Source organism: Cibotium barometz, chromosome 48 (assembly GCF_041138505.1).
Source record: "Cibotium barometz isolate CiBa-2024 chromosome 48, ASM4113850v1, whole genome shotgun sequence".
NCBI lineage: Eukaryota > Viridiplantae > Streptophyta > Polypodiopsida > Cyatheales > Cibotiaceae > Cibotium > Cibotium barometz.
The window spans coordinates 29,844,329-29,855,259 of NC_141093.1; positions in this window are offsets into that span (position 1 = coordinate 29,844,329).

The window sequence follows — 10,931 nt, forward strand, 5'->3', positions numbered from 1 at the left end:
TGAAAATTTTATGTAGATTTTTCTACAATTTGAAAATTTGAATTAGCTGAATTTTCCTGAATTTCACCTTGTGCAAGACCTTCTCCTTCTTTGATATCTTTTTAAAGTTTTGAAGATAAGTTTTATAAGCTTTATAACATAAATCTTACTATAGAAGCTTAATTATAAGCGTTTTCCTTGGAAAGCTCATTAAGCTTAATTATAAGCATTTTCCTTAGAAAGCTCATTATGTGTGCATATACTAGGAGGCTAACCCACATTAGGCTTGTGAGCATGGGAGCATGGAAACAAGCTCTAGTGGAGCATGGGTTAGGACTAACCTTAAGGGTTAAGGTTAGGGTCAGGCATCCAAGGGTCACACATGGGAAATGGAGAGTCAAGAGTCACTTCAGGGCCCTCCTATATAATAGGGGCATGGGGCACACTCAAGGGAGGCTTGGAGGCTTGGGCTTGTGAGGCCAAGGCTATGTTATGCTCTCTTGTGTAGAGGATTATATCTACTCACTTACCATTTCACACTATAGCTACATGCTATTGGATTGGAGTTATACCTCTTGATGGTATGGGACATCAAGGTAGCGGTATGATGTATTTCATTATGTTTCATGTGTGCATCCCTTAGGCTCGGGAGTGGTTGGGTGGTTGAGTTTATGCCTAATTTATGCATGTTTATGCATAATAAATATCTAGAGAGATCTTAGGGTTTTAACACCCTAGTCTTGGATAGACTCCACACAGTAGCAAACATGATGTAATTATTAGAGAAATTTATAATAGATAAGTGTGTCTAACATATACAATCCATCTCCTTATGACATTAATAAGAGAAAACCTATCTCCGTCTCCAAAGAGAGAGAGAGAGAGAGAGAGAGAGAGAGAGAGAGAGAGAGAGAGAAAAGAAAGAAATATAAAACAGGTTGAGAGAGAAAAAAAGAGTGATCAGAGAACAAAATAGAAGAGATATCTAAAGCATTTAAGAAAATAGGGAATTCATAAATATCACCACAGAGAGCCGAATCTGGAAAGTTGGAATACAATTTGTCCCTTGAGCAAAATCATCATTACTATCACAAAATCTCTAGGAAACTACCATGGTTTCCAACATACACCTCATATTTTTTATAATAGCATTGAGTTGATTAATAGATATATTTAGACTCAATACCTCCAAGCCTAATGTACGTACTTGCTCTTTTAAAGAATCGACTTGTTCTTTACATTCCCTATTACATCCACCTAGACGTTTCCAAATTTTAACATGCATATTTTCCATGAAAGAAATCATGTCTAGTTGGTTAGCCTCCATGTAACCACTACTGTCAAGAACACGATGGAGATGATGAGTTAACTTATATCTTAGTGTATCTCCCCTTTGGCTACCACTTCCATGGATCTCATCCCAAATGGAATCTAAGTACTCCTTGCAAGCAACTTGATTTTTCTCAATGTGCTCACATATGTCCACAATAGTTTGTAGACGTTTAGAGCTTGGCTATCTAGATGGAAACATTCACCGAGCAAGGTATTTGCAGCTCAAACATTCATAAACTCAAGCAGGGTAGACAAAGCTACTTTTGCATCGGAAGCATCATTCGTAGCCACTACGTTATCATTCTAGATCTCCATTTACTGAAATCCAAAATAAATATCTTAAGGATCTACAAACATCTCTTTATATCTTTGTCAACATATAACATAACCCTAATAACCCAACTGTATACAAACACTATATACGTGTAGATACCTCGTTGATAGAAAAAGTACACAATGATAACTTTTAGCTATACATATAATTGTCTTTCTGAAAGTCTAGTATTGGCAAAACCATAAAGAAAGTTCTTTACTTTTTAAGAACATTTCTCTACTATTCTAAGGTAAATATAGTTTGTATATTCTCTAAGGCTACTATAGTTTGTATATTCTCTAAGGTCCATATACTCTCTATCTAGAACTCTTACAATCTCAAAAGTCGTGGTCTAATAAATGAAAAGTTTCTAGCTTAGAAAGCCAAGTATATCAATATTATAAACTGTATTTATGTACACACACTAAAGTATTAGATGTGGCAAAAATCATTATTACATTAACTTTTTCCATTCAAATTATCAATATTAAAACACTCGATGAGATTGAAAGAGATATAGAAAGTATTTTAATGTGTAGTCTTTTCTCTCTCTCTCTCTCTCTCCCTCCCTCCCTCCCTCTCTCTCTCTCTCTCTCTCTCACAGCTAACCAAACATATTAACATAAAAAATCCTTATTATCTATGCATCACATATTAACAATAAAAACACAAATAGATAGAGACAAAAAGGGAAAAAATAAAACTAACCTCAAGTTGAAGAGAGAATGGTATTCGAAACCACCAACTTTGATGCTATCGTCCTTATGCTTGCCTCTACACAATCACACATAGACACCAAAACATAATGGTATCCAAAACCACCAACTTTTATCTTATCGTCCTTGTGCTTGTCTCTACACAATCACACATAGACACTAAAACAATATAGAACTTATGGTCTCTCTATTTTTCTCACCTTATCCTAGCTATGTTTCACAAGAGTAACTATTTGTGTCTTACATGTGTGTGTGTGTGTGTGAGAGAGAGAGAGAGAGAGAGAGAGAGAGAGAAGAGACATGCTTCAATAATCTTAAAGATTATTACATTATCTTTACCAATTTCCTTAATGGAATGTCCCTAAAAATGAATCACTTTTCCTCGAAGCTCCTACGTGTGCTACCCAACCACGATGTAAAATCCATATAGTAATCCCAATGCCTCTTTGATTAAGAGGAGCTTGAGATTGTCATCTAGCATATAGGGGTCTAAGACTGTATAAATATACCATGGATTAGCATCATCCCATCCATCAAATCCAAGAACTTCCCATTTTGGGCTAGGTTGGTATAAAAAAAACCCAATTGTGGCAACTCCTCAGAGGCTCACCAACAGTGAAAAAGCTCTTTATAGGCGTTATCTGTACACGCTAGAAAGTAAGAAGAGAATGCATTGGGTACTTAGTAGCCTGCTGAAAAACAAAGTTATAATTAGAACATCAAGGAAAGGAAAGTAAGGATTGAGAGAGAGAGAGAGAGAGAGAGAGAGAGAGAGAGCAAGAGTTAGATAAAGAGAGACAGAGAGAGAGAGAGAGAGAGGGGGGGAACTTACCAGCTGGTGCAAGAAGACTACAAGCAGGTAGCAAACGTGAAGGTGAGGAGATTGTAGCCTATGCGAGGGGCACTTATGAGGAGCGTGAATTCAAAAGGAGGAGGAGGGCTCTCGCAGATTATAAAAGCCTGCATGCAATCGATTCTTGGAAAGGGTGGTGGTTGCAAGCTCTGGAATCGATTCTTGGGGAAAGGGCGGTGACTGCAAGCTCTAGATCCTGTAACATTCGATACTTGTAGAGGGCGTTGGGACCAACGGCGGCTGCAAACAAGCAACTTCTGCAAACATAGTGATGAAGGCGGCTGGCATCTCTTCATGCAACATGCATATGCAAAAAACTTCAACATGTGGCAAGTCCCGAGGCGAAGCTCTTTTAGATATAGAAAGAAGAAACTATCGGCCCATCTAAAAAAATCCTCAATGCAATGCTTTATAAACGTGCACTTTTGTCCTATCCCCCACCATTGTATATGTCTTTTTTGATTTCTTTTTTCATAAGAATTGTTCCACACTCAAAAGAAAGTACATGAAGGTGTACAAGTGAAAAGGTAACATAAAACACGTATATTGGTAAACTTGATGTTGTAAATGAGAGGTGTGCATGCTCCCTTTAAATGGGATCATGATGTAATTCGTGTCACAAAACATAATTGGAAGTGGGATTTTAGAGGGGGTCCTGGGATTATAAGGGATTTTAACTCCATATATGGTTATTTTGAGTCCCCCATTCTAGCTATCAAACCCGTGGGTAAGTAGAATGTAGGAAAGTAGCATTCATCAACTCCAGAACATGTCTCATCTGATAAATTTAGTGATGTAGCCTATCTAGAAATGTGACATACTCCAACATACTTCAAAAGCTATCACAAACCGATTGATTTCAATATACCCCATGTCATGTCTAAACCATGGTGCTAAACTGCTCAAACATGGCTTATTTTTATTGGCACATGATGATGAAAATGGAGAAAACTTTACACCTTCCCTAGCATAAGAATTATTTTTCAATTAAGAATAAATGTATGCATCCTAAATAATGCAGCATTCGAGAATGGTTGATGCTAGTTAAAATCATTGAATGCGATACAATCCCTACAATAGGAGGAGGGTTTGTTCTGGGGGAGTAGTACTGCATGATCGTGATGGCCTAATAATACATGTTGATTTTGTCCACCACGTGCTCTTTCAGGTCACTAGTAGGCTCCAAAGGCAGTAGCTTCTACAACTTCTCAAACCCTCCCAATGTCACAAACCTCATCTGGGCATTTGCATCATTGGACAACACCTTGGCATGAATAAGTGACAAAAACAAGCTTCATGTTCCTAAGCATCGTGCGCACTTGTGCCATTCTCTGTGCGCCCCTCTCTTCTCCCACTACCCTCTCTACCGCTCTCTATGTCGCTTAGATGCCCCCTGCTGCCCACATTTCCCTTTTCCAATTATTTGTGCTTCTCGACCCTCCTCTTCTGTCACCTGTCCTCTTCACTATTGCCCTTTCCTCCCCTTCCCTTTTGCCTCCCTCCTCTTTGGCTGCCCTTTTCTCAACCCTACTCAAGAACGGATTACTCTTAAGCAGAGTTCAGAGTAATCCGTTCTTTTAATTAGCATCATGGCTAGTCAATCCCCTTTAGTTGGGAGAACCATCTAGTTTCCACAAGACAAGCTTGCAACCCTCTTCACTGAAATTGAGAAAGACTCCAAGGCGACACTCAATGGAAAAATCTTTGCCTCACCCCTCTCATATCCATCCGTGATCGGGTACTAGCGGCGTTGCCTTCCAACTTCGTTCCCCATTTTAAAGATGTAAGGCTACTTGGAAGAGGATTTTTCTAAGTAGACTTTGACAAGAGGAAGTAGTTGTTATGAGGATGAATTCATGGAATATTTTATATATTCCGATATGTATTTGTGGATTCTTAAAAAGAGTTCATGGAATATTTTATATATTCCTTGGTTTTTATGTTATGAATTATCCTAGATGGGTTTAGATGCCTTTCTAAATCCGGGCAATCGTAGCTTACTTTACGTGTACGCAAGTAAATCCGTACATGCATGGAAAGTATTGGTTGTTGCATCGCCTTGATGATATGAAGTTTCATATGGTTACTTGTATTTTTAGTCAATTATTTTATTAATTAACTGACGTAGTTGATGTAAGTATAGATCATTGGATGTGATGCTGGAAGTGAGTTGGTGGTGGTCAGGAATATATTTTGTGAGACTCAACTTTGGGTGCTGATAGATAAGCGTGCCCAAAATGACTGTTATGAATAATTTAAGGTAGATTATTAGTGTAATTATCTTTATTGAAATTAAAATAATATAAATATCAAAAGCAAAAATAAATATACTTTTATATCATATAATAATAATATATGTATACTAAAAATCTAATTGATAGAAAAAGTAAACTTTTCTTAAAATAGGCCTCTCAAAAGTTGTTTATTTTTACATACAATCGAATTTAGCAAATGGCTTGCGTGAGGTTATAGACCGACACTATTCCCGTAATTTTAAGTATGAACTCAATTATCTTTTGAGACGAAAGACCAGAGAGATACAACCATTGCAAGTTATAGGGAGCCAGGACATGCTAAGACACGTAAACGTCTATAGAGACTATCAGTCTCTTTTATTGTTTTTCTAGTATGGTTTAATTATTTCATGAGAGAGAGAGAAATATATTAAACATGTTTTGTAAGAATTGAGAAATATATTAAACATGTTTTGTAAGAATTGTAGGTTCCTTTGATGAAGTTCTCCTTTCTTTCTAAATTCTCTTTGCTTCTCTGATAAGATGTCTCCAAGAGATTGATTTTACCAAATTACTTTATATCTTAATAAATCATTAAAATACTCATGTGTGAGACCCATCTCGAGCCCCCCCATATCCTATCTTGCCAAGTATCTTTGTTATTTTGTCCTCTTCTCCCATTATAGTCTCCTTGATTTGAGGATTGTCTTCCACCGTGTCCTCTCTTTGACCTACAGGTAGGCATCCTTGTTCATCGTGGATGACGATGGTGATGATCTTAGCATCTCAGAACAATGATGATTGCAAGCAACTACTACTACTACTACTACTATGCTCCAATCCAACAACTTCTACTTATACTATACCATGGCTGGTACGAGGAGTCTTCTTCTTGTGCTCACACTACTGAGTACCTTGCTGCTTTGTCACACACAGACTGCTTTCCAAGGTCATACCAATAGAGGTTTTGGAATTCAACTGCTTGGCTCAATTACATGTTTACAAAAGCAAATAGCTTTTCTCAAAAAATATTTAATCATGTTTTTCTATTTTTATAACTGTTATAAACAATAATTATCTAAGGGCTTGATTATATTCTCTACATTACTTGCGCTAGTTTTCTTTAACATAACACACACACACACACCCACACACATGCACGCATGCATACATGCACACACGAGCACACCACATGCACACACACGCACATACACACATGCACATGCATATACACATGCACACACATGTATGTATATGTGTGTGTGTGTGTGCACGCACACACACTCACACACATGTATACATATATATGCACCCATGCATGCACACACACACACACACATTCATATAAGTTATGCATTATGATTACATATAATACTAATATTACATTATAACTGGTTATATCTGTTTAGTAATATCTAGCTAATTCAATACACTAAATACTAAGTATATTTATAACTAATTTCTTGAATAATTCACTAGTAATTGAACACTATATGCTAATATAGTATTCAATTCAATAGTAATTGAATTGAATTGAATTCAATACTAAGTATATTTATAACTAATTTCCTGAATAATTCACTAGTAATTGAATACTATATGCTAATATAGTATTCAATTCACTACACTATATGCTAATATAGTATTCAATTCACTAGTAATTGAACACTATATGCTAATATAGTATTCAATTCAATAGTAATTGAATACTATATTGGCAATATAATACAACTTAACCTAATGCATAACTAATTCTACATAATAGTAATAGTTAATTATAATCAAGTATAGAGTTAATTGTAACACTAATCTACATAATAATTGATAATAATCCCATCCCCTTCTCTTGGCCATGTTTATAGGCCCACCTCCTCCTCCTCTCTCTCTCTCTCTCTCTCTCTCTCTCTCTCTCTCTCTCTCTCTCTCTCTCTCTCTCTCTCTCGTTCTCTCGTGTGTGTGTGTGTGTGTGTGTGTGTGTGTGTGTGGATACATACCAAGTGCACCCCTTGTGTATCATCCATGTCTATAGAAAAGTTGTGTAGCTTTCATGTGGAAGTAGTAGGGGTGAGAGAATTTGCTATAGGTGATACCCATAGGGACTTGATCCCCCTAGAAAATACTGAATCTAAGTGTTTTGATAGACCAAAAACTACATAGTCTACAAGAATAATTAATATCAATTAACTAGTCATTTAGGAGAAAAGTGTCAAGATACTAAAAGCTACATAGTCTACAATAATAATTAATATCAATTAACTAATCATTTAGGAAGACATTCTTAAGATACTAAAAACTACATGGTCTACATTAATAATTAATATCAATTAACTAATCATTTAGGAAAAAAAATTTAAGAGACTAAAAACTACATGGTCTACAATAATAATTAATATCAATTAACTAATAATTTAGAAATACATTTGTAATAATAAATATGATATTTACAAAGTATATGCCAACTATTACTCAACTAGAGGTATCATAATTAAAAGCTTACTTTTTGAGCTAAGATAGTCGAGGACGTCACCACCATGTGGGAAAGAGACAAGGCATGGTTTTCCAAAAGCAAGGGGGGCAGGGGGATTCCCATGGCCAATTGATAGCTATAAAAAGAGAAATAAATTCATGTAACATAAGCATAGCTAATAATAAAATTTGTTGGAAAGTTCCTTTGGGCCATGCATTTAGTGCACCGCTTGTTGCATTGCCAATTGACATTACGTGGGGGGGAGTGGGGATATAAAGTTTAAGAAGAACACCTTGACTTTGGTGAAATATGACATGAAATGCTATAGCCATTCATAATAAACCAAAAAATAAATCTACCACAACTTGGAATATCATGAATTGCTTTATTAAGCATGGAAAGAAATCTCCACACATCACTAGTTAATCTCACTATACTATTTTACTTGGTTAGCTACAAACTTGAAATTAGATATCTGGGAAAAATTGGCATGACTATTTGTACACTTGGAAGGTGGAACCCTAATTTAATGGCCACAAAGTATGGCTTGACCACACTCTAAGTGTCATCTCATCTCCTCGTCAACTTCTACTAGGATAATCCATGGACCTTTAGGATACTTCCAAAATTGAATGCTACCATTAAGTTTAAGTGACCTTCACTATCAACTATGACTTACACATTATGATTTTTTTATGTCTATGTCTCTAGAAGCATTCATTTAGGGAATTGCTCTTGCAAGGCCATCAGTTGCCCACCACCAACTACAAACGTTTTTTCATGTCCACATAGGACATGTTTCAATGCATCATTTGGGCTCTCATGGTGAGCCCAATCTCATGAGCCCCTAGCTCCTTGTTTGTCAACAACTCATCCCAAATTGACAAAGAAAATGTAACAACTAACACTAGATTCAAAAGAATTCCCAAAGCTTATTCCCTTGATTCCCTAAACTTCTAAGTGATTTAAATGTGCGCCTACCCTTTTAAATTACATTTAAATTATCCTATAGATTTATTAATATAGCTTAATTAAGAAAAAGATTTTACACAAGACATATCACATCAAAAGATATGCGACCTCACATAAAAGAGAGGTATTATATATACACTACACTACACATAAGAGAGAGAGCTTACACGTGCATGCATGCGTGCGTGCGTGAATGTGTGTGTACATATATAGATAATATATATACACAACACTACACTATACACACACAAAGAGAGAGGTACTATATGGAGACTACACACTACATGGGAATGAGGGCATACTAGTGGTCGTATCAATGAAAAATATGATGGGATGTCAAGCAAGCTCATTTTGCTAGTAGGGTCGTCTCACTCGTAAAAGCGCTAGTCTACCAGTGAAAATTTCATTGGTACAAAAGCTAGTAGGAGCGTTGATTCTTAGCAAAATAAAAATAAAAATAAAAATAAATAGAGCATGAAAAATGCACCACTTTTGATTTTACAATATGCTGTTCTGAGCTACAAGCTACAGATCAAAAGTTATGTCCATTTTAAGCTACAAGCTACAGATCAAAAGTTATGTCCATTTTAAGATGCACATAGCTTCAAACTACAATTTGTATGAACAAGCAGCCAAAAGCAAAGTATGGGGCATCTTTCATGCTTTATATAGATAATTAATACACAATTGCACTACAATTATGATCAGCAGCAGTTACATAGGCTTGGTCGTTCACACATATATAAACATGGGACATGGATGTGGGAATGAGTGTAAACATGGATGCTTATAATGACTTAATGCCCACTAAATCAATTGAGTACTATATGGCATCCATACTTTGTGTCAATGCTATTTGAGTATCATGTATGCAAACCATGATACTTTACATCCAATCAAGAAGAATTTACACTTGCTGATTGGGCGTGAAAAAGCATCTATAACACTTTATGCCTAATCAACAAGAATTTACATTCTTTAATTGAGTAAAGCATCTATAATTGTTGACAACATAAATGCTTGCCTGCCTTGCTCACCAATTGGATGTAAAATAAGAATGAAACACCAAGCTGCTACTTCCATAGCCTCCAAGCATGGCATGGGCTCTTTGTGTCTAATTTGCAAGCAAAAATGCTCGTTGATTGAATGCAATGCAGCCATGCCATGTAAAGACGCTATGTACATATCGTACAAGCATACCGTGGGCGCTTTGCATCGAATCAATGTGAATTTTTGTCATCGACTATTGGATGCAAAGCGCACATGCTATGAATGGTGCTATGTGCATAGCGTCCAAGCACACCATGGGTGCTTTGCCTTCAATCGGGTGGGTGACAAACAAGTAAGTGGGTGACAAACAAGATAAAATGCTAGTTTTTGTTACGAAGAGATTGCACTTGCAAGACATGAAAAATAAAAAAAAACAACAAAATAATGAAAGAACAAAAGCACTCGTGGTACCCTTGGATACAAAACCACATAGCATCATTAGCATAGCTATGTGTAATCCTTCAACAAGGATGGGACCTTCACAATGCAACGGTTTCACAACCATCCTATAAACACATGGATATGGAAGTAAGGTGAAAAAAAACCACTTGGTAAGGAATCACATTTCTATTTTTGTAGAGTTCTTATCTAGAATATGCATTCAATATAAATCATGCAAACATGTATCACAAAAAATTAGAGAGCTTGTATGATAAAGATCCAATTGCTTACAAAAAATTGCTCGCTTTGAATGTTTTGATATGTAAGGTAAATTCAAAATAAAAATTAAATGTTGGTGGAGCTACATTGTGTCAAGTGGATATACATCATATAAAAAAAACCGTAAAAAATACACAAATCTATTGTACGAAAAACACCACTAGATAATGGTTATCCAAAAAGCCTTAAAAATAACACAAATCTATTGTACAAAAAAACATCACTTGATAATAGTTTTCCACATCAAAGTTACCATAAGCTCGTGTGTTTATAGGAGTAATCTCACATGTAGGGTCACTCTTCTTCTTCAAGTCAATGAAATGTTATTTGTCAATATCAACCTTATTGTATTTTT